The sequence below is a fragment of the Bos mutus genome, chromosome 2 (genome assembly GCF_027580195.1).
Source record: "Bos mutus isolate GX-2022 chromosome 2, NWIPB_WYAK_1.1, whole genome shotgun sequence".
Taxonomy (NCBI): Eukaryota; Metazoa; Chordata; class Mammalia; order Artiodactyla; family Bovidae; genus Bos; species Bos mutus.
This window is the reverse complement of record NC_091618.1, coordinates 89,982,492-90,005,029: the sequence shown is the minus strand read 5'-3', so window position 1 is coordinate 90,005,029 and position 22,538 is coordinate 89,982,492.

Below are 22,538 nucleotides of genomic sequence, written 5' to 3'. Positions count from 1 at the left end.
GCTTATCTTTCCCTGTCTTCCCACCTCCTCATGCCCACTTTGATCTATATCTAGCAAACCCAGTGTACAAATAATATATATTTTTTCTGGACCATGTGTTTTCTCTTTCCAACCCCATTCATTTCTTCTTCTGTAATAACCAGTTCCTATTGTTGCTTTGACCTGCTTTGTGAACTACCTCTAAATTGACAGTGTTCCTGACCTGTAGAGCTGGAGTGGCCTGAGGAAAGAATGAAATTCCATCCTGTCTATCACAGCATTCAAGCCCAGCAACCCCAACCCCCTGAAGTAGGATCTGTCTCTGGTGTGCACATTATAATGAGATGGGGTGACTAGAGGACTCCATAAAGTGCTATTTTTTTTTTTAAACTATGAACCACAGGTGAATTCCAACAATTGTCAGAGTAAGGATGACTATTGTGTGTGCCCCTGGCCACCAACTATGCACCTGGGTTCTTCAAACGTGCAAATGATCTATTTACATGACAGATGAAAGAATGACAATGAGAAAAGAATTAGAAGGTTTCACATGCATCTTGACAGTAGTCTATTTCATTTCATTTCACAAACACTTTTTAGATATTCTTCAGTTGCTGTTATCTACAAATGTAGATAAGTTCTTTGATTCAAGCTCTCCTTTCCATTCTTTTAGTGTTTTACACAACCTGGATGGAATAGCAAAAGATTAATCACATCTGGTTGCGGGGGTGTATTGACTTACAGCCCAGTTTCATGTTCTCTCCCCAAGATACACCCATGAGCTCTACTCCAGGACTGCTTTCAGCATCTGTAATGTGCCTAAAAGATTTGGGTTTCTAGAATCTATTAATATAAGAGTATGATTAAGTATTTGTGTAACTCAGACTACATCATGGTCCTTGTTTAAAAGGACTTCACGACAAAATTTTAACCAGGCATTTCAATAACCCAAAGTGATAAATGCTCACATTTTCATTAACAGCCGAGGGGAACCATCTCTATAAATTATGAGACTCTAAGCTCTCAGTCTTTTTAACTAAAGTTATATATATAGTGCCTTGTACAATACTTGTTTGGTGCTCAATAATCATTTGTTGAATGAGTAAGTCATCATAATCAATTTAGTATTAGTCAATGTCAGTGTGAATTTATCAGTTGCCTTTTCTGTTGGAGTACTAAACTGCATAGATTCCTAAATATCAAATCAAGGATACATCTTAACTCTTTTTTAAAAAAATTTTTATTTATAAATTATTTATTTGTGACTGCACTGGGTCTTAGTTGCTATGCTTGGGCTTCTCATTGTGGAGGCTTCTTATGTTTCAGAGCATAAACTCTGGGGCTCAGGGGCTTTAGTGGCTGTGGCTCATGGGCCTAGTTGCCATGTGGCATGTGGAATCTTCCTAGACCAAGGATCGAACCCAGGTCCCCTGCATTGGCAGGTGTATTCTTAACCACTGGACCACCAGGGAAGTCCCACACCTAACTCTTAATGGTTTGCTCTGCTGCATTTCATTTATTAACTACTCCTTTGTTGTTGTTCAGTCACTCGGTCATGTTCTACTCTGTGAGCCCATGGACTGCAGCACGCCAGGCTTCCCTGTCCTTCACCATCTCCCAGAACTTGCTCAGATTCATGTCTATTGAGCTGGAGATGCCATCCAACCATCTCATCCTCTGTCATCGCCTTCTCTTCCTGCCTTTAATCTTTCCCAGCATCAGGGTCTTTTCCAATGAGTTGGCTCTTCACATCAGGTGGCCAAAATCACTCCTTTGTCCTCAGTGATTTACTGAGTGATTCAGTGATAAATTATTCCTTTATCCTCAGTTATTTAACTCTCTTCATGGCCTGTTCTCTATCAGCAACTAATTTCTGTTGTCTTGTTGGTCTTCTTCATGGGAGGCACTTCTTTTACTCACTGTGTAAACATCAGTGTTCAGTGTGTCTAATAGCACCTGCTCTTCCCACGCTAAATTTTTCCCTGGGGACATCCCACTCAAGCTCATTATCAGTTATGGATTGCATGTGGCACATAAGAGAATGAGAAAGAGAGGCTGCAGGAGATGGGAGTTTCTTTGTCTTCCATATGACAGGGAGGTCAACCTGAGAAGGTACGGTGGCTCAAGGACATGAGGACTGATATCTGACTGTCCGTTAAGTTTCTCCCATGGTCATTCACAATACAGCTTTCACATCTCCAACAGTAGAACCTGCAAATATTCAGGCATCAGGAGAACAGACAAAGGACAAGAGGTGGTAGAGTCTGTCACCCTTCTTGGGAGTATTAAAGCAATCTCCACTCAATAACATGAGCTTCCTTTTCATCAGCCAAAACCCTGTCACAAAGCTACACCCTTCTATAAAAACACTGGGAAATAAAGTTTATTTGTTTTTAAATTTATTTATTTATAATTCATCTGTTCTTGGCTGTGTTGGGTCTCTGGCTGCTGTGTGAGGGCTTTCTCTAGTTGCAGAGAGCAGGGGCCACTCTCTAGTTGCGGTGCGTGGGCTTCTCATTGCAGTGGCTCCTCTTCTTGTGGAGCACAGGTTCTTGGCATGTGGGCTCAGTAGTTATGGCACAGGAGCTTCATTGCTCCATGGCATGTGGAATCAGGGATCAAACCTGTGTCCCCTGCATTGACAGGTGGATCCTTATCCACTGAGCCACTAGGGAAGTCCTGTTTTATTTTTAAAATCAGAGTTCTGTTTGTAAGGGAGAAGAGCGCTAACAAGATTTATATTCTGATAACTCTCGAATTATTGCTTTAACTCTGACCTCTACTCTGGATTTATTTATCCAGATGCTTATTAGACATCTTGTTTGGTCACTCATGTATGCAGTGTGCTTAGCTGCTCAGGCATGTCCAACTCTTTGCAACCCCATGGACTGCAGTCTGCAAGTCTCCTCTGTCCATGGGGATTCTCCAGGCAAGAATACTGGAGTGGGTTGCCATGCCCTCCTCCAGGGCTCAGTGGTGTCCAACTCTTTGTGACTTCATGGACTGTAGCCTTTCAGGCTTCTCTGTCCATGGGATTTCCTAGGCAAGAATATTGGAGTGGGTTGCCATTTCCTTCTCCAAGGGATCTTCCCAACCCAGGGATCGAAACTGCATCTCCTGCTTGTCAGGTTTATTCTTTACCACTGAGCTTCCTGGGAAGCCCCCATTAGACATCTACACGAGCACAAAAAGTCACAGTGCCTCTCAAATGCAACATGTCTAAATCCCTAAACTTTGTTAGCATATTTGAGTGGCTTTCCTTCCCTCACCATCTCAGCTGCATTCACGGAGTCAACCACATTTTTTTTTTTTAATATCTATTGTATAGGCAGGGTGCTAAGAGGTGGCTTTACACATGTGAATGAAACATGTGCTATGTGCTAAGTCATTTCAGTCGTGACCAACTCTTTGTGACCCTATGGACTGTAGCTCACTGTAGCTCACCAGTGACTGTAGCTCACTCAGAGGGACAGAATCCCTCTGTCCACGGGATTCTCCAGACATGAATACTGGAGTGGGTTGCTATGCCCTTCTCCAGGGGTCTTCCCTTCCCAGGGATCTAACCCACATCTCTTCAGTCTCCTGTATTAGCAGGTGAATTATTTACCACTAGCGCCACCCATGAGGAAGTCCCACGAATGAGACATATTGTCTGCCTAAAGGGATCTAGACCTGGGGTGGGAGGCATTGGGGCTACCCAGAGGGCTTCCCTGGTAGCTCAGCTGGTAAAGAATTTGCCTGCAATGTAGGAGACCTCGGTTTGATTCCTGGGTTAGGAAGATCCCCTGGAGAAGAGAAAGGCTACCCACTCCAATATTCTGGCCTGGAGAATTCCATGGGCTGTGTAGCCCATGGGGTCACAAAGAGTTAGACATGATTGAGTGACTTTCAGTTTACTTTCAAAGGGATCTAGAAGCTGCCTAAAGGATTTCACAAGAGGATGATGTTAGGTGCTGCTCAGATCCCTCTTCAGGGACATCTTTCCTTCTCTTAGCTGCTAGGTGGATGCTTGCTCTTCCAGAATGGCTCTCACCTAAAGGCTTCATTGCCCATGGTCAAGCACACTTCCCAGGAGAAGCTGATTGAAGAATGAGAGTGAAACCGCTGCTCTCTTTGCCTTAAGGTAGGGCCAATATGAACTGTCTCAGCTCTGGAGCTGACAATGAGGTCAGCTGAGGCTTATGGGGTGACTGCATCACAATTCCATTGCTCTGTCTGTTCAGTTTTACTTCATTCAGTCAGCCAAAGAGGGATTCCCCCAGGGACTTCCTGAAGGCAATCCTTTATATAAGAGTCTGTTTGCCAGAGAATCCGATATGCAACAGGGTACCAGGAGTGGAACTAGGAAACAGAATCTAAAAATGGCATTTTGGAGCTGGGTGAGGGGCAATGTTATGCCATCACTTAGGTAGCCAGTGCACTAATGACAGCCCTGGCATGCTCTATTGGTCCTACTGCTACAACTTTCACAGCTCCTGAGCTAGAATGGCATCATGGTGGCGGGAACGCACTTGGCCTTGAAGCAGTTTGGGGAAAGGGTTATTTTAAAAATTGAACTATAGGATGCACTATAGAAAGAATGTCAGGATGAGGATGATGAATCAACTATGAAGGCCAGACGTGCCTGTCTGGTGGCTCAGCGGTAAAGACAGGAAACCCGGTTTTGATCCCTGGGTCTGGAAGATCCCCTAGAGGAGGGCATGGCAACCCACTCCAGTACTCTTGCCTAGAAAATCCCATGGACAGAGAGGACTGGAAGGCTGAAGTCCGTAGGGTCACACAGAGTTGGACATGACTGAAGTGACTAAGCACCAGCAGCATGAAGGCCAGAGGTTCTTTTTGGCAAATAAAGACATTCTCATCTGCAACCAGAGGGCAGAGAAGAATGAAGATCAGACCCATAACTGAACTTAAGAGTAACAGAATCTTGTGTGTGCATGTGCTCAGACATGTCTGACTCTTTGTGACCCCATGGACTGCAGCTTGCCCATCTCCTCTGTCCATGGGGATTCTCCAGGCAAGAATACCGGAGTGGGTTGCCATGTCCTCCTCAAGGGCTCAGTGGTGTCCAGCTCTTTGTGAATTCATGGACTGTAGCCCACCAGGCTCCTCTGTCCATGAGACTTTCCAGGCAAGAATACTGGAGTGGGTTGCCATTTCCTCCTCAGGGGATCTTCCAGATCCAGGGATTGAGCCACGTCTCTTATACCTGCTATATTGGCGGGTGGATTCTTTACCATTGTTTGCGCCACTTGGGAAGCCCCAGCAGAATCTTAGAAAAAGTTAAATTCTCAGTCTCAGCAATTCAGCTGTACTAAGTTCAGGGTGTTAATTGGAAAGGACTAGGATTCTGGGCTTCTTTTTTGGTCCAGAGCTTAAGAATCTGCCTTACAATGCAAGGAACCCTGGTTCAATCCCTGATCTAGGAAGATTCCACATGTAGCAGGACAGCTAAGCCCACGCGCTACAACTACTGAGCCTGTGTTCAAGAGCCTGAGAGCTGAAACTACTGAGCCCAGGCACCGCAACTACTGGAGCTCAAGTGCCTAGAGCCTGTGCTCTGCAACAAGAGAAGCCTCCGCAGTGAGAAGCCTGAGCACCACAGAGTAGCCCCCGTCGTCACAACTAGACAAAGCTCCTGCGCAGCAATAAAGAACCACCATGGTCAGAAAACAAAATAATAAAACAAATAAATCCTCACACAAAAAGAGTGGGACCCTGGAACTGGGATGGGAACATCCAGGTCAATGTATTAAAAAAAGCCTTGCATCCTAGGTTCCTCTTGTATCGGTTAGCTCCACAGAAGTGGCCCATGACTCCCTGGGAAAGCCTAACTCTCCCTCCTCTTTGCTTATAGATGACGATGAGGGTTCTGCTTGCAAGACAATATGACCTCCCTTCAGGATGTATGCCCACCTCTCTTCCGGGACAGAGAAGAATAACTGTGGCTAAGTCAGACATAATATAGTGAGGAAACCCTAAGTCTTCCAAGACAGGAGATGGATGACACCACAGAGAAGCTACGGAATCTAGCCAGGGCTGTGCGTAAGAGCCTGAAGATGCTGATCAAGGAGGGTGGAGCATAACATTATAAAAGGAAAACTCAATATAGCACTAAGCTGTGATATAGGACTTAATACCCTGGCAAGGACCCCAAGAGCCTTGGCCAGTGTGCACCTAGGCTGACTCTTGGGAGCTGGGGGACAGTGGTGGTCCATGCTCAGTACAGTATAAATACCAAGACTGCCATGACTGACAGTCAAAGAGGGTATTAAAAGGCTCAGAAAAGTGGACTGCTAGTAGATAAGTCTAGAAATCCCAGCAGCCAAGTCTGTTCTGGGAGTTGACCTAGAGGATGCTCCACTTACCAAGTGATAAAAATGCACTAGCGAGAGTGTCCCCAGCACACTGAGATGCTCAGTGATGGCTACTCTCTATTGGCTGGGACTGACTGTATGGAGGTGCTCTTACAGAGCTGAGCTTCCTGATAGCAATGAAGAAGATGGGAACCCAGAGACAGGGGCTAGGGATAGTGCTTAGCCGGAAGTCAGGTTGGCCCAGTTTCATAATGAGTAGTGAGGTTGGAGATGCAGCCAAGAGAACTTGACCTGTCAAGAGCTATGGGGATGGTTAATGGAACACAGCATCCTCAGAGGCAAGATTGAAGGTCAGCCAACAAGGGTATTGCTCAATCAAATTACTGAAAGAAACTGAGGATGAATATCAAAAGGCTGAAGGAAACTACTGCCCCAAATATTCATGATTGCTTTCCCAGTTTATAGGCTGGGTCTCCAGTGGGAAGGATGCTGCTTCTGATCCACGTGTCTGAGTTGTTACACAAAAGATGAAGTATTTCCTATGAGCACGTACACTTCAAACTCAAACCCACACATCACAAATCATGATCCAAAAGCAGATTTCAATATCAGACTTTACCTCCTGTATTCTTACTTAAATTTTTTTTAATGAAGCATAAAAGGAAGAAAAAATATATTGAATAGGGTCTGTAACTTCAGAGTGATATATACTGTAGACCTCGCATTTCTCTCTCTTTTTTTTCCCTCCATTGTATCTTAGATTGGATTGGAGATTTCCAAAACTGACATTGCCAAGAGAACTTCAAGTTTGATCAGGTGAAGAGTAAGGGTTGCTGTTGTCATTCAGTCATTCAGTCATGTCCGACCCTTTGTGAACCCCTGGACTACAACACACCAGCCTCCCCTGTCCACCTTCTCCTGGAATTTGCTCAAACTCATGTCCATTGAGTTGATGATGCCATCCAACCATCTCATCCTCTGTCACCCCTTCCTCCTTCTGCCCTCAATCTTTCCCAGCATCAGGGTCTTTTCTAATGAGTTGGCTCTTTGCATCAAGTGGCCTCAGTATTGGAGCTTCAGCATCAGTCCTTCCAATGAATAGTCAAGGCAGTAGGCAGCAAATGGTGCTGGGGTAGAAGGATGAGGGGGAAGGGAAAGGAAGACAACATTCTTTGAGTTGAGCTTTTTGGGATACCTAACAACATTTGTTTATACCACGGGCTGAATCGTCAGTTAATTGATTCAACATTCAAATACCTACTGTGGGCCAGGCATTCTCTAGGTCTTGAGAAGTCAAAGCTGAATAGGGTACCATCTATGCTCTCCTGTAACTTCTATCAGGAAACTGAGGCCACTAAACCAAAGATTACATTATTTTAGTGTGACTTTGAATTTAGCAAAAGGATACAGGAGACAGTGGTTGAGTAGCCTTGTTATATCTGTGGCCTTTTAAAATAATTTTCCTTTCTGTATCTAAGGAATATATCAACAACTACCTCTGAGGATCATTTCTGAAGATGCAGTGAAACAAAGTGCAAAAAGTGCCTAGCAGAGTGCCTAGTGCATTGTCAGTGTTCTGTTAGTGTTTGCTACCATTGCTGCTGTTGTTACTATGAGCAAGTTAAGAAATGCTTTGAAAAAATTGTATTATCCAGTTTTTTAAATTTTTAATGACTTGGACTCTAGCTTCTAGGGATTAATTAGGAAACAAAAATGTCTAAAGCTACAATACCTTTGATTTAAGAATAAGATTCTCAGTCTTCTACAGGAAAGATTTTTTACTTTTTGTTTTAAAGAAAACAGACAAACAAACTTCTCTTTATATCTCTATACAACTTTTCCCCATCCATTAACTGAGTCATTCATCCCTTCACTCATGCTCATGAACTCAAAGTGCACCTCAATGAGTGCCTGCTCTCCTCTGAGCAATGTGCTAAGTGTAGGAGACACCAGGATGAAAAGCAGTCCTTGTCCTTAAAACACACTAACTCTTTTCACTCAGCCACAACCCCATGAGTTATAGATTGTTGTTGTTGTTTTTTAGTCACTAAGTTGTGTCCGACTCTTTGTGACCCCACGGACTGTAGCCTGCCAGGCTCTTCTGTCCATGGTATTTCCCAGGCAAGAATACTGGAGTAGGTTGCTACTGCCTTTTTCAAGATATCTTCCCCACCCAGGGATCAAACCCACGGCTCTTGTCCCGTCTCCTGCATTGCAGGTGGTTTCTTTATTGCTGAGCCACTGGGGAAACCCTTCATTATAGATTATTAGGTTCTTTTTTCAAATAGATGAATCCTCAGGTCAGAAAGACTAATTCATTTGTCCAATTATAGCCAGAGAGCGGCAGGACCAGACTAGGGGCCGAGTCCTCTGATTGACGATGAAGCCTGTGCTTTTTTTCTTTGCCAGACTGGATGGTGTTCCAGGTAGAAGGAATGATCAATCTTCTTGTGACTAAGCAGACTTCTATAACCTGAAGTCTGAGACGTGATGTTTAACCAGGTCAAAGCCGCCCCCCTACCCACACTGGCACCAAGAGAGACTTTTGTAGGAGAACATTTGGAGCTGCTGTTGGCACAACAGCTGGAGACAGTAACCAGGACAATTGTTCTGGTCACTTGAATGTAAAAAATATGAAGTTGGACGAGAACAGTTATCTTAATAGACCATGAGTTTATAAATAGCTGTTGGGCGCAGACTACATATCAAGAAGAAGCTAAAAATAAAGAACTCAGGTGTCAAATGGGCACGATATACTCAAGTTTGCCAGTGCTGTCTAAAGTACCCTGAAGGTTGAATCCAAGGGAACATTAACACCACTTGTGTCCAGAGGAGAACTGAACAATGAAGCTCTAAGACCAGACAATTTGGATGGGCCTTATAGAAACCTTAACTATCAAAGAAACAACCAGTAAGGAACAAAATCATTTAGAGTATTAGATTATATACACTTTGGGAGTTTTGTTTCAGAGAGTAAAAAAACGAACCTCTCCTGACATTTACTGTAGCCACTAAAACTGACTGCATCTATCTTTCCAGGGACCAGAGAAGGCTACTGTAATGAATCTGCACTGAAAAATAAGGCACACACACGTGTATATGCATGACCTCTGTCAAATATTTTTGTGATTAATAAATACAGTGGAGATTGAAATTCAAAATCCATGAGGTTTTAGTCCTTAGTCCTGCTTTCTGAAAATGCTTAAAATACTCTTCGATTTTCATTTGACATACTTCCCCTTCCATCTGTTTGGAAATGACAGAGAACAGAGAATGGCACAATTTCTAGGGAAAGGGTTTCAGGTTTCAGACTGACCATGAAAACAGCCAGTGACATGAATTTCACTTCCTTTGAGTTTTTAAAGGAGGGTGGGGTGGGGGCCAGGAGGTGAGGGATGGACAGGATGGGAAGGCCATCAGAGAAAGTAATAGAGATGCAGACACTTTCTTTCTAGACAGCCCTAGATGAAGAGCCTGCCATCTGATTGATGAGATCAATGCAGGTAACTTAACGGCATAATTCATTCTCTGAATGATTTCTTTAAACAAGAAGCCTTAATTATCTGTTGTGGCTGACTCTACAGACTAAATTAACCAAATAACCACAAGTTTGCCTTTCTTTTTCTGTCTTGGGTAGATAATCATTTTAAGAATCAGTGAAAGCTGCTGTACTAATTAGAGGATGGTCTGAAAAGACCTTAAAAATAACTAACTCCAGAAACAAACGCAGCAGAAGATGTGAGTAAAGATGTTTCCATTCAATCTCATTGCAGAACTGTGCCCAGTTCTCCCAGAAAAAGTGTTTACTTAGCTTGATTTAAATAGAGATTAGGGAGTGAGCAGATGGAGCTTATTTGAGGTTGGCGGGCTTGCTGGTTGGACTGAGTGGATGGAGACTGGGTGGGGAGACAGCAGGGAGGAGGGTTGGAAGGAGGAAAGCAGGATATTCCAACAGGGTGGCTGTTTCCAAAAATCCTTCACTCCCATAAAATGCTGGAACCTGGAAGTGGATCTGAATTTGGATTTCAGGAAACCAAAATCGTAAAACATGTTTGACCTGGCTCTATTACGTAAGCAGAAAGAGTGTCAGAGCTAAAGATCTAGGTTCAGAAAATCCGCTAAACCAGATTGGGCTACTTTTGATTTATGTGGGGGAATTCAGTTGATAATGGTCTCAACCTTCAGCCCTCACCTTCCTCTCAAACTTCTCAGTCAGTGATTCTAGGAAGAAAAGATAAAATTCATATTCTGGGGCATAGATGGTTAGATGAACCCTTTCCAAAAGACTTTTCCATTCTGTAACTCTCAGATGCAGCAGCCACAACTCACATGTGACAACTGAACACTTGAGTATGAGGGCTGCTTTTTTCATGCCTGTTGTCAGATAAAAATTTAGTAAATTAGAAAAAAATGAGGATAGATTTATTTTTTAATAGTAAATCTACCTTCCAATGATGGGCTTCCCAGGGGGCTCAGATGGTAAAGAAACCACCTGCAGTACAGGAGACCTGGGTTCAACCCCTGGGTTGGGAAGATCCCCTAGAGGAGGGCATGGCAACCCACTCCAGTATTCTTGCCTGGAGAAAGAATTCTTCTTTCTTGCCTCCTCCAATGGACAGAGGAGCCTGGAGGGCTACAGTCCTGCCAATGGGGTCCCAAAGAGTCAGGCACGACTAACCGACTAAGCACACACACACACACCTTCCAGTAATACCCAGTGCAATAGGAAGGAACATCTAGAAACTGGTATTTCTTAGTATGGGCTTTCTATTGGGGCTTGATAAGTACAGACGTAGTAAAAGGCAGAAAACAAGTGAATGATAAACACTGAGTAACGCAGAATTCGGAGACTAGGTCTATTGGTTGCTTTGGTTCAGTAAGTTAAAAAAAAAAAAAAATCAGGGATCCCAAATCTGTTTCAAAGAGTCAGACTGGTCAGGAATAAAGTCTAAGACAAGTGACAACTACATAGAGAGATTCTGAACTCTGAAAACTCCTCTGTTTTCTGCTGGTTCCTATTTCTTTAGTCAACAAATCCTAGTAGAAATCTCTTATTGAAAAATATCAGTTCTTAGACTTTCTTATTGTACTGGGTGCCTCTGGGAGATAGATTTACTAATATTTTTTCTTCTAGCCAGAAATACATTCTTTCATCTTTACTTTGGAGAAGGCGATGGCACCCCACTCCAGTACTCTTGCCTGGAAAATCCCACAGATGGAGGAGCCTGGTGGGCTGCAGTCCATGGGGTCGCTAAGAGTCGGACACGACTGAGCGACTTCCCTTTCACTTTTTACTTTCGTGCATTGGAGAAGGAAATGGCAACCCACTCCAGTGTTCTTGCCTGGAGAATCCCAGGGACGGCGGAGCCTGGTGGGCTGCCGTCTATGGGGTCGCACAGAGTCGGACACGACTGAAGCGACTTAGCAGCAGCAGCAGCAGCATCTTTACTTACATTCTGTTTTACATGGAAAAAAGGAAAAAATATATGTATACCACAAAAGTTCATATGCTGCGTTCATTAGCCACATATGGGTACTGATGATTGAATTGGGCAATGCAGATATTGAACATTTTTATCATAACAGAAAGTTGTACCATACGGCAGTGGTCAGAGTATACCATGGAAATGAATTTTTTTCTACCTAAGATTACCAACTGGAGTGTGAGAATAGGGGGGATTTAATCTTGGAAGATTTATAAAGTGAATTTTCAACATAAGTAAACACTAGCTTGATTTTGTATGTTTTGAGAAAGAGAAATATAAAATAGTCAGTTCAACTGTATTTAAAATTAAAAAGCATGTATACAGATTCTTATAAAAATTAGGACTTCAGTTCATATTATGGCTAATTAATACTGAGAAACAGAATTCAGGAGAGAAGTATATACCTGTATATAAAGGAGGGGCAGGGGGAGGGTTAAGAACTCAACTCTTCAAAGCTGAGGCGTTTATCACTTGTAGGCTCTCTGTGGGAACCAATGAAGACTAAGTCTTTCTGTAGGTGTCAGGAAGAGAAGGGGCAGAAAGGAAAAGAAACTAAGAAAGAAGCAGAACTGGACTATTGGGGTGTAGGTCTTGATTGTGAATAAATTATTAGCTATTTTCCCCTCTCTTTGAAATTCAAAATGCATAGGCCAAACTCTCTGAGGATGCTGGCATGCCTTCCCTGGAGAACTTTAATCTCAGGACTTCAGTGACTCAAGCCAGAGAAATGTAATCTCCCAGAGCACTTGCTGCAAGAATGAAAGCAAAGGGAGCCCTTGATCTATTATGTAACTGATGTCTGCAGAGGGATTTTGAGAGACCAATGTGAACTGTGATATAGAAATATCTCATAGATTTCAGATACTCCTCAGAAAACACAGGACCACAAGATAGTGAATAGATTACACCGTGCCATTAACAGAATCTCACCCTCTGTAAAACATGCTATTTTGCCCCCACATTGTTTCAATTTTCATAATCTCTTCAGAATTCCAATGTGAGTAGTTATCCAACTGGTTTGTAGAATACATGGAAGGAAACATATTTGATATCTGGGACAGAGTGACTGTAGAAAATTCACTCCGGACAAGCACAGCTATGGAAATGTCAGTCATCCCAGTTACAATTGTGAGTGATCCATCCAGCCAGCTGGACACTCCCCAGAGCCCTGGGGTCCCCAGAGACACTGCATGCTATCCACTGGGGTTTGAGGGGTGGGCATGAAGTAAATTATAGGCAAATGGACAAAAAGCATTTGAAGACACGGAGTAGAAAAAGAAGCAAAATTATTTTTTACTCTTTTTGTCCACACCATGTAGCATACAGGATCTTGATTCCCCAGACTGGGGATTGAATCCATGCCTCCTGCACTGGAAGTGCAGAATCTTAACCTCTGGACTGCCAGAGAACAAACTTATGGTTGCCAGGGGGGAGGGATGGAGGAAGGGATAGTTAGGGAGTTTGGGATCAACATGCACACTGCTATATTTGAAATGGATAATAACCAACAAGGTACTATACTGTATAGCACAGGAAATTCTGCTCAGTGTTATGCGGCAGCTTCGATGGGAGGGGAGTTCTGGAGAGAATGGATACATATATATGTAGAGCTAAGTCTCTTTGCTGTCCACATGAAACTATCACAACATTGTTAATTAGTTACATTCCAATACAAAATTAAAAGTTTTAAAAAATTAATTAATTTTAAAAAAGAAAAAGAAAAGAAATGAGAGGGAAGAAAGAAAAGAGGGAGAGAAGAAGAGAGAGACAGAGATAGAAAATATAAGTGATGGGGAGAAATGAGATGTCGCCTGAAATAATTTTGAGTGCCACTCAATGAAGCCATGCTTGCTTTATATGTTTGTACACAGTTATCAGCCTTTGACTGTGTGGATCACAATAAACTGTGGAGAATTCTGAAAGAGATGGGAATACCAGACCACTTGACCTGCCTCTTGAGAAACCTATATGCAGGTCAGGAAGCAACAGGTAGAACTGGATATGGAACAGACTGGTTCCAAATAGGAAAAGGAGTACCTCAAGGCTGTATATTGTCACCCTGCTTATTTAACTTATATGCAGAGTACATCATGAGAAACGCTGGGCTGGAAGAAGCACAAGCTGGAATCAAGATTGCCGGGAGACATATCAATAACCTCAGATATGCAGATGACACCACCCTTATGGCAGAAAGTGAAGAGGAACTAAAAAGCCTCTTGATGAAAGTGAAAGAGGACAGTGAAAAAGTTGGCTTAAAGCTCAACATTCAGAAAAAGAAGATCATAGCATCTGGTCACATCACTTCATGGCAAATAGATGGGGAAACAGTGGAAACAGTGTCAGACTTTATTTTTTTGGGCTCCAAAATCACTGCAGATGGTGACTGCAGCCATGAAATTAAAAGATGCTTACTCCTTGGAAGGAAAGTTATGACTAACCTACATAGCATATTGAAAAGCAGAGACATTACTTTGCCAACAAAGGTCTGTCTAGTCAAGGCTATGGTTTTTCCAGTAGTCATGTATGGATGTGAGAGTTGAACTGTGAAGAAAGCTGAGCGCCGAAGAATTGATGCTTTTGAACTGTGGTGTTGGAGAAGACTCTTGCGAGTCCCTTGGACTGCAAGGAGATACAACCAGTCCTTTCTAAAGGAGATCAGTCCTGGGTGTTCTTTGGAAGGAATGATGCTAAAGCTGAAACTCCAGTACTTTGGCCACCTCATGCGAAGAGTTGACTCATTGGAAAAGACTCTGATGTTTGGAGGGTTAGGGGCAGGAGGAGAAGGGGACGACAGAGGATGAGATGGCTGGATGGCATCACTGACTCGATGGACGTGAGTCTGAGTGAACTCCGGGAGTTGGTGATGATCGGGGAGGCCTGGGATGCTGCTGTTCATGGGGTCACAGAGAGTCGGATACAACTAAGCGACTGAACTGAACAGAACTGAACTGACACAGTTATTTGTCCAAGAGGCATATACTGAGTATTTATGATGCCAAGCCTCTAAGGGGGTGCAAAGACTTGTCAAATGAACCAGAAAGTGTACCACTGAGGATGGCCCAAGAATCATCTCTTTATAATTTCAGCACTGAATTATATTAGAGAGTCAAAGAAATGCACCGAGTTAACAGTTAAAATAAAAATCTCAGTGAAAGAACAGTAATAAAATGGTCCTTTTGAAATGCTTTAAGCCTAGTATTTCTCGTCACTCATTTCTAATTCCACCTTGAAATCTCTTCTGGCTTCTCTCACAAATTCTTAACAGTCTTTCCACACTTTATATCAATTACTACTTTGACAGACTATAATAAAGAAGTCAATTTGGCCTGCCTTTAGTGGCTTGCTGCTTTGTTATTAATCTTTTTTTTTTTTCCTTACTACACATACTATATTTCAATTTAAAGAGAACCAGAAAAACACAAGTGCACCATTGCCCAATTAGACTTGGGCCTGAAGCTGAAGATCATAGTTTATTTTCATTTTTTACCTTTATTTGGGAAAGATGCAATGACCATCCATTTCTGACTGTGATTGGGAAATTTTTTTTTCTCAGTTTAAAAACAAAATCGTATCCTAGAAATAAATAAATAAAAACAGATTTAGAAAGCCCATGTGCAAGAGGGACAAAGTGGAAAACTACAGAAAACAAAACATAATGTAAATCACAAAATAAAAACCCTTGATTGCCATGCAAAAACCTGCACACAGATAATTATATCAGCTTTATTCATAACTGCCAAAAGCTGAAAGTAACCAGGATGTCCTTCAGTAGATGAATAAATAAATAAACTGTGTTTACATCTAGATAATGTAATATTACTCAACACTGGGGAGTGAAGGTCTATCAAGCCATGAAAAGATATGGAGAAATCTTAAATGCATATCACTAAGTTAATCAAGCCAGTCTGAAAAGATATATACTGTGATTCCAACTATAGGACATTCTGGAGAAGACAAAACTATGGATGTGGTAAAAAGAGCAGTGGTTGGCAGGGTTAGTAGGGGTGGGGAGAGATGAACAGGCAGAGCACACAGGATTTTGGGGACAGTGAAGCTAGTCTGTATGCTATTCTAATGATGGGTACTATTATCATCATATATTTGCTCAAACCCATAAAATGCAGAACTCCAAGAATGAACGCAAAAGTAACTATGGTCTGTGGGTGATTATGCTGTGCCACTGGGAGATGCTGATGATGGCGAAGGCTATGCAGGAGTGGGGCCACTGGGAGATGCTGATAATGGGGAAGGCTGTGCAGGAGTGGGGCAGGGTATATGGGAAATCTCTGTGCTTCCCCTCAATAGTGCTTCGAACCTAAAACTGCTGTGAAAAAAGTCTTAATAAAACCCCAAACCCCATAACTAAATCAATAAAATTAACTGATTAAAAACAAACAGTGATTCTGCTTTAACCAAGTTTACCTAATCCTAAAACATCTAGAACCCAGTGCCCTAGAAATGGTCCTACTATTCAAGTGGTTCCTGTAGATGACCCACTTTGGCCCTCCACCTTCTGCCACAGATACACACAGGAGTGGGCCCCACCAGCACGTTTTTCTTAGCAATTTCCTTGTAATAACTTCTCCTTTTTTGCCAGGGCTTGGCAGCCTTACCTTTAGCATCTGAGGGCAGAGTCTGATTCACCACTCAGCAGCTGGGAGATGGCTTCATTGCTACTGTAAAATCTTCCTAGAACACAGCCTCCTAATTTCAGCAGGCTTCACAGAGTCTGCCACATTTTTGCTCATCACTTCAGGTAATGCGACCCTTCCAGAAGAAGCACCGGTGGATGGCTCCAGCCCAGGCCTGCCGGCTATTCTCTACTTACCTGGGCTCCTGCATTAAGCAGTCCTGGGTTAGGCTTACTAAGGTTCTTGCTTTGCCAATCCGGCATTGATCCTGGGTCGCTTTACTGATGAGAATGGATATGCTAAAGAACACTGTGGAAGGAGCCTCATCACTGTCCCTGTCTGCTCTCCTACAGAAACATAGCTGTTGCTCTTGATTCACAGCCACCCAAACCCATCATGCTGGATGCGGCAAGCACAAAAGGACAACTGACTCAACTCTGGACCTATATTCTTTCTTAGCATCTTTCCTCTGGACACCAACCTCAGACTGGCAGGCAGTTTCTGAGTTTCAAAATCAGATGAGCATTCAGGCACTTGAATGAGAAAAATATGGTGAAAGTTTTAAAGGACTTCAAGAAGAGGCTCGTATGGTTAATATTTGAATTGATATAAACATGATGGTTAGAGGAGAGAAAGTGAGTTGCTCATTGTATTACAAAATGGGAAATCAGGAAGGGAAGAACTGATATTGTTAAAGTAATTAAGACAGGAAGCCATAAAACTGTGGCCGTAAAGCCTTGGCAGCTGAGTAAACCAGAGAAATCTAAGCCAGAGTCAATTTTGGTAAATGCTTCAAGATTAAGAAGTTGAAACTTGAGAACAACCAATCACAAACAGAAAACTAGGCTTTCCCAGATAAAGAAACTGCTTAAGCTATGAACTGAACTGAACTGAAAGTCGCTCAGTCGTGTCCGACTCTTTGCGATCTCATGGACTACACAGTCCATGGAATTCTCCAGGCCAGAATACTGGAGTGGGTAGCCTTTCCCTTCTCCAGGGGATCTTCCCAACCCAGGGATCGAACCCAGGTCTCCCGCATTGCAGGTAGATTCTTTACCAGCTGAGCCACAAGGGAAGCCCACTTAAGCTATAGTCAACCCTGTAATTTCTTGCATCACTTCTGTGTCTGCTCCCTTTGCTTCTTCCAGCAGAGTGCCCTTATCACTTGCAGTTTGGTATGGCCACGTTTCACTCTGTATGCTGTGCTTCGTTGTTCAGGACATGTCCTACTTGCCATGGTGTCACAAAATTCCAATCTATATTGAATTCAGTTCAGTCGTTCTGTCATGTCCGACTCTTGGCGACCCATGAACTGCAGCACACTAGGCCTCCCTGTCCATTACCAGCTCCTGGACTTTACTAAAACTCATGTCCATTGAGTCGGTGATGCCATCCAACCATCTCATCTTCTGTCATCCCCTCCTCCTCCCACCTTCAATCTTTCCCAGCATCAGGGTCTTTTCCAATGAGTCAGTTCTTCGCATCAGGTGGCCAAAGTATTGGAGTTCCAGCTTCAGCATCAGTCCTTCCAATGAATATTCAGGATTGATTTCCTTTATGATGGACTGGTTGGATCTCCTTGCAGTCCAAGGGACTCTCAAGTCTTCTCCAACACCACAGTTCAAAAGCATCAATTCTTCAGCGCTCAGCTTTCTTTATAGTTCAACTCTTGCATCCATACATGACCACTGGAAAAACCATAGCCTTAACTAGACAGACCTTTGTTAGCAAAGTAATGTCTCTGTTTCTTAATATGCTGTCTAGGTTGGTCATTACTTTTCCTCCAAGAAGCAAGCGTCTTTTAATTTCATAGCTGCAGTCACCATCTGCAGGGATTTTGGAGCCTAAGAAAATAAAGTCTCTCACTGTTTCCATTGTTTCCCCATCTATTTGCCATGAAGTGATGGGACCAGATGCCATGATCTTAGTTTTTTTAATGTTGTTTTAAACCAGCTTTTTCACTCTCCTTTTCATTTTCTGCCATAAGGGTGGCATCATCTGCATATCTGAGGTTATTGATATTTCTTCTGGCAATCTTGATTCCAGCTTGTACTTCATCCAGCCCAGTATTTCTCATGATGTACTCTGTATATAAGTTAAATAAGCAGAGTGACAATATACAGCCTTGATGTACTCCTTTCCCAATTTGGAATCAATCCAATGTTCTGTGTCTGATTCTAATTACTGCTTCTTGACCTGTATACAGGTTTCTTAGGATGCAGGTAAGGTCATCTGGTATTCCCGTCTCTTAAGAATTTTCCACAACTTGTTGTGATCTACATAGTCAAAGGTTTTAGTGTAGTCAATGAAGCAGAAATAGATGTTTTTCTGGAATTCTCTTGCTTTTTCTATAATGCAATGGTTATTGGTTGATCTCTGGTTACTCTGACTTTTCTAAATCTGGTTTGTACATCTGGAAGTTCTCAGTTCACATACTGTTGAAGGCTCACTTGGAGAATTTTGAGCATTACTTTGCTAGCATTTGAAATGAGTGCAACTGTGCAGTATTGCCTTTCTTTGGGATTGAAACGACAACTGACCTTTTCCCATCCTGTGGCCACTGCTGAGTTTTCCAAATTTGCTGGCATATTGAGTGCAGCACTTTCACAGCATCATCTTTTAGGATTTGAAATAGCTCAGCTGGAATTCCATCACCTCCACTAGCTTTGTTCCTAGTGATGCTTCCTAAGACCCACTTGACTTCTTACTCCAAGATATCTGGCTCTAGGTGAGTGCTCACACCATCGTGGTTGTCTGGGTCATTAAGGTCATTTTTGTATAGGTCTTCTGTGTATTCTTGCCACCTCTTTTTAATATATTCTGCTTCTTTTAGGTCGATATTGTTTCTGTCCTTTATTGTGCTCATCTTTGCATGAAATGTTCCCTTGATATCTAATTTTCTTGAAGAGATTTCTGGTCTCGCCCATTCTATTGTTTTTCTCTATTTCTTTGCATTATTCACTTAGAACAGCTTTCTTATATCTCCTTGTTATTCTTTGTAACTCTGCATTCAGATGGGTATATCTTTCCTTTTCTCCCTTGCCTTTCACTTCTCTTCTTTTCTCAGCTATTTGTAAATCCTCCTCAGACAACCCTTTTGCCTTTTTGCCTTTCTTTTTCTTTGGGATGGTCTTGATCACCTCCTCCTGTACAATGTCACGGACCTCTAGCCATAGATCTTCAGGGACCCAGTCTATCAAATCCCTTGAATCCATTTCTCTCTTCCATGGTATGCATCAGCTATATGTATACATATATCCCTTGCCTCTTGAGCCTCCCCTATTGCCCCCACCCCACCCTTCTAGGTCGCCACAGAGCACCAAGCTGAGCTCTCTGCGCTCTATGGCAGCTTCCCACTAGCTAATTTATTCATGGCAGTGCACATATGTCAATCCCAATATCCCAGTTCACCCCACACCCTTACTGTACCCACACGTCCATTCTCTTAGTCTGCGTCTCCATACCTGCTCTGCAAATAAATTCACCTGTGCCATTTTCCTAGATTTCACATATATGTGTTATAATTCAAAAAGACACATGCACCTTGAGGTTCATTGCAGCACTATTTACAGTATCCAGGACATAGAAGCAACCCAAATGTCCGTCAACAGAGGAATGAGTAAAGAAGATGCGGTACATATATATAATGGAATATTACTCAGCCATAAAAGGAAATGAAACTGGGTCATTTGTAGAGACATGAATGGACCTAGAGTCTGTCTACAGAATGAAGTTAGAAACAAATATCCTCATTACCTTTTCCCCTTAAAGCTCCCTTTCTTCTGACAGACACCTATCATTTAAAGATACCAATGATCTCAAAACTGACTTTTCTTTTCCCCCTTTGCACTTATTTTCTGTGAATTTCTGTACTCGGATTTAACACTCTTAGCCTGGGCCTTAGAATCAGACAGATCTCAACTGGACAGTTCCACCACTTATGAAGTGTATGACTGCAAGCGAATTGTTGAAATTTATCCTGTTTTACCCAAGCATGCTTTATGGGGTAACTGGCAGAATTCAATAAGTTCATGCATGTGAAAGTATGTCATCACTGCGTGATTATACCCGGCGCCTTGCCAGGCCTGGTGGCAGCCTCCTTTCACACAGCCTTCTCACCCTCTTGTAACATTCTCACCATGTCTTCCCATTATGCTGTAGAATCTAGGTTTTCCTCCTTCTTTAAGTGCTACCCCCAAGATCTTTTCATGAATGCCCTTCTTCTTTTTACCTCTAGATATAGGTGAACACCAAGGTGGCTTTCTCGGTGCCTCCTCACCCATGCCAACAGCTCCAGGGGCTCCCTCAGATGCATGGGTCCTACCTGTACAACTTCACCCTGAGGATTGCTCTCAAGCTCTCAACCCCATTTCCCCCTGCCTGCTTGATATGTTTCTGTGAATGTCCAAACCTCAAGCTCCACTCCATACTTCTAAAACTCTGCATTCTTGTTACACAATGCTTCCACCCCTTGGATCATCAGGAACCATGGATTTGCCTACACCAGCCTTATCACTTAGAGAAACATCTCTATTGGCTTACATTGCATTGAATTGTCACACCTTCATTCATAAGATGGTCATATGAAGAGAAAGTCTGCAAATAACAAATGTTGGCTAGAATGTGGACAAAAGAGAACCCTTGTACACTACTGGTGGGAATGTAAATTGATGCAGTCACTATGGAAAACAATATGGGGGTCTTTAAAAATTAAAACTAGAGCTACTGTATGATCTAGCAATTTCACTCCTGGGTATACATCTGGGAAAAAACAAAAGTAGTCATTCAAAAAGATACATGTACCCCAATACTCACAGTAAATCTGCCTGCACCCCAACACCAAACTAAACCTTGGAGACAGAGTTTTGGGTGAAGTTGAAAAGAATAGCTTTTTTGCTTTGCCAGGCAAAGAGGGCCACAGTGGGCTAACATCCTCAAAACTGTGGAGTTTTACAGTAATGTTTCAAAAAGGCATGATCAGCTTGTGGACATTCTTCTGATTGGCTGGTGGTGAGGTAAGTGGGAGTCAGCATCAGCCTTCTGGTTCTGGCTGGTCTGGGGCATATGTGCTTGTGAGCAGCATGCAGTTAACCTTTTGCGCCTGGTGCGGGTTTCAGTATCTGACAAACAGCTCAAGGATATTGTTATGCATACCCCTTGAGAGGGAGCCAGGACCCTGTCCCAGGGCTGCACCATTTTTTCTTAATTGCTTCTCCCTTGCCTCTGCATCCACTCCTTCCACTGATTAGCAACCATTTGAGCCTGCTTGTTAGAACTCAGGGAAGGCCAAGGAGCCTGAATAAAGCCTATTTCTTGTAATAAATAAATTGGGGGGAGGGGCACACAGAAAGGCTTCTGTGCCCAGAATCCTCAAAGGGTTCTGCTTGGTTTCAATAACAGCACTATTTACAATAACCATGATATAGAAGCAACCCAAGTTCCACCAATAGATGAATGGATGAAGAAGGTGTGAGATATATATATACAGTAGAATATTACTCAGCCATAAAAAGAATGAAATTTTGCCCTTTGACAACATAGAAGGACCCAGGGAACATTATGCTTAATGAAATAAGTTAGACAGATAAAGACAAATATATGATATCACTTATATATGGAAATTAAAAAATAAAACACAAGAATGTATATAACAAAACAAATAGACTCACAGATAGAGAAAACAAATGCGTGGTTTACCCATTGGGAGAAGATGGGGGAGGGGCAAGATAGAACTCTGGGACCAAGAGATACAAACTGCAATATAGAAAATAGATAAACAACAGGTAGGGATATATTGTATAGCACAGGGAATTATAGCCATTATTTTGTAACAGCTTTTAATGGAGTATAATCTACAAAAACACTGAAAAACACTGAATCATTAGGCTGTACACCTGAAACTAGCATAATGCTGTAAATCAAATAAGCTTCAATAAAAAAATAGAAAAAGAAAAAAGAAATGTTATTTCTTGTGATGTTCTGCATTAAATTTCTTTTTTACAATGATGTTTACAATTTATAAAATTGGAAGAAAGAATTTGTAGCTTGTAAATAAAGAACATAATCTAATCATTCACACATATATGCCATCGTAAAGCTAGGACATACCTAAAAGGCAGACCAGA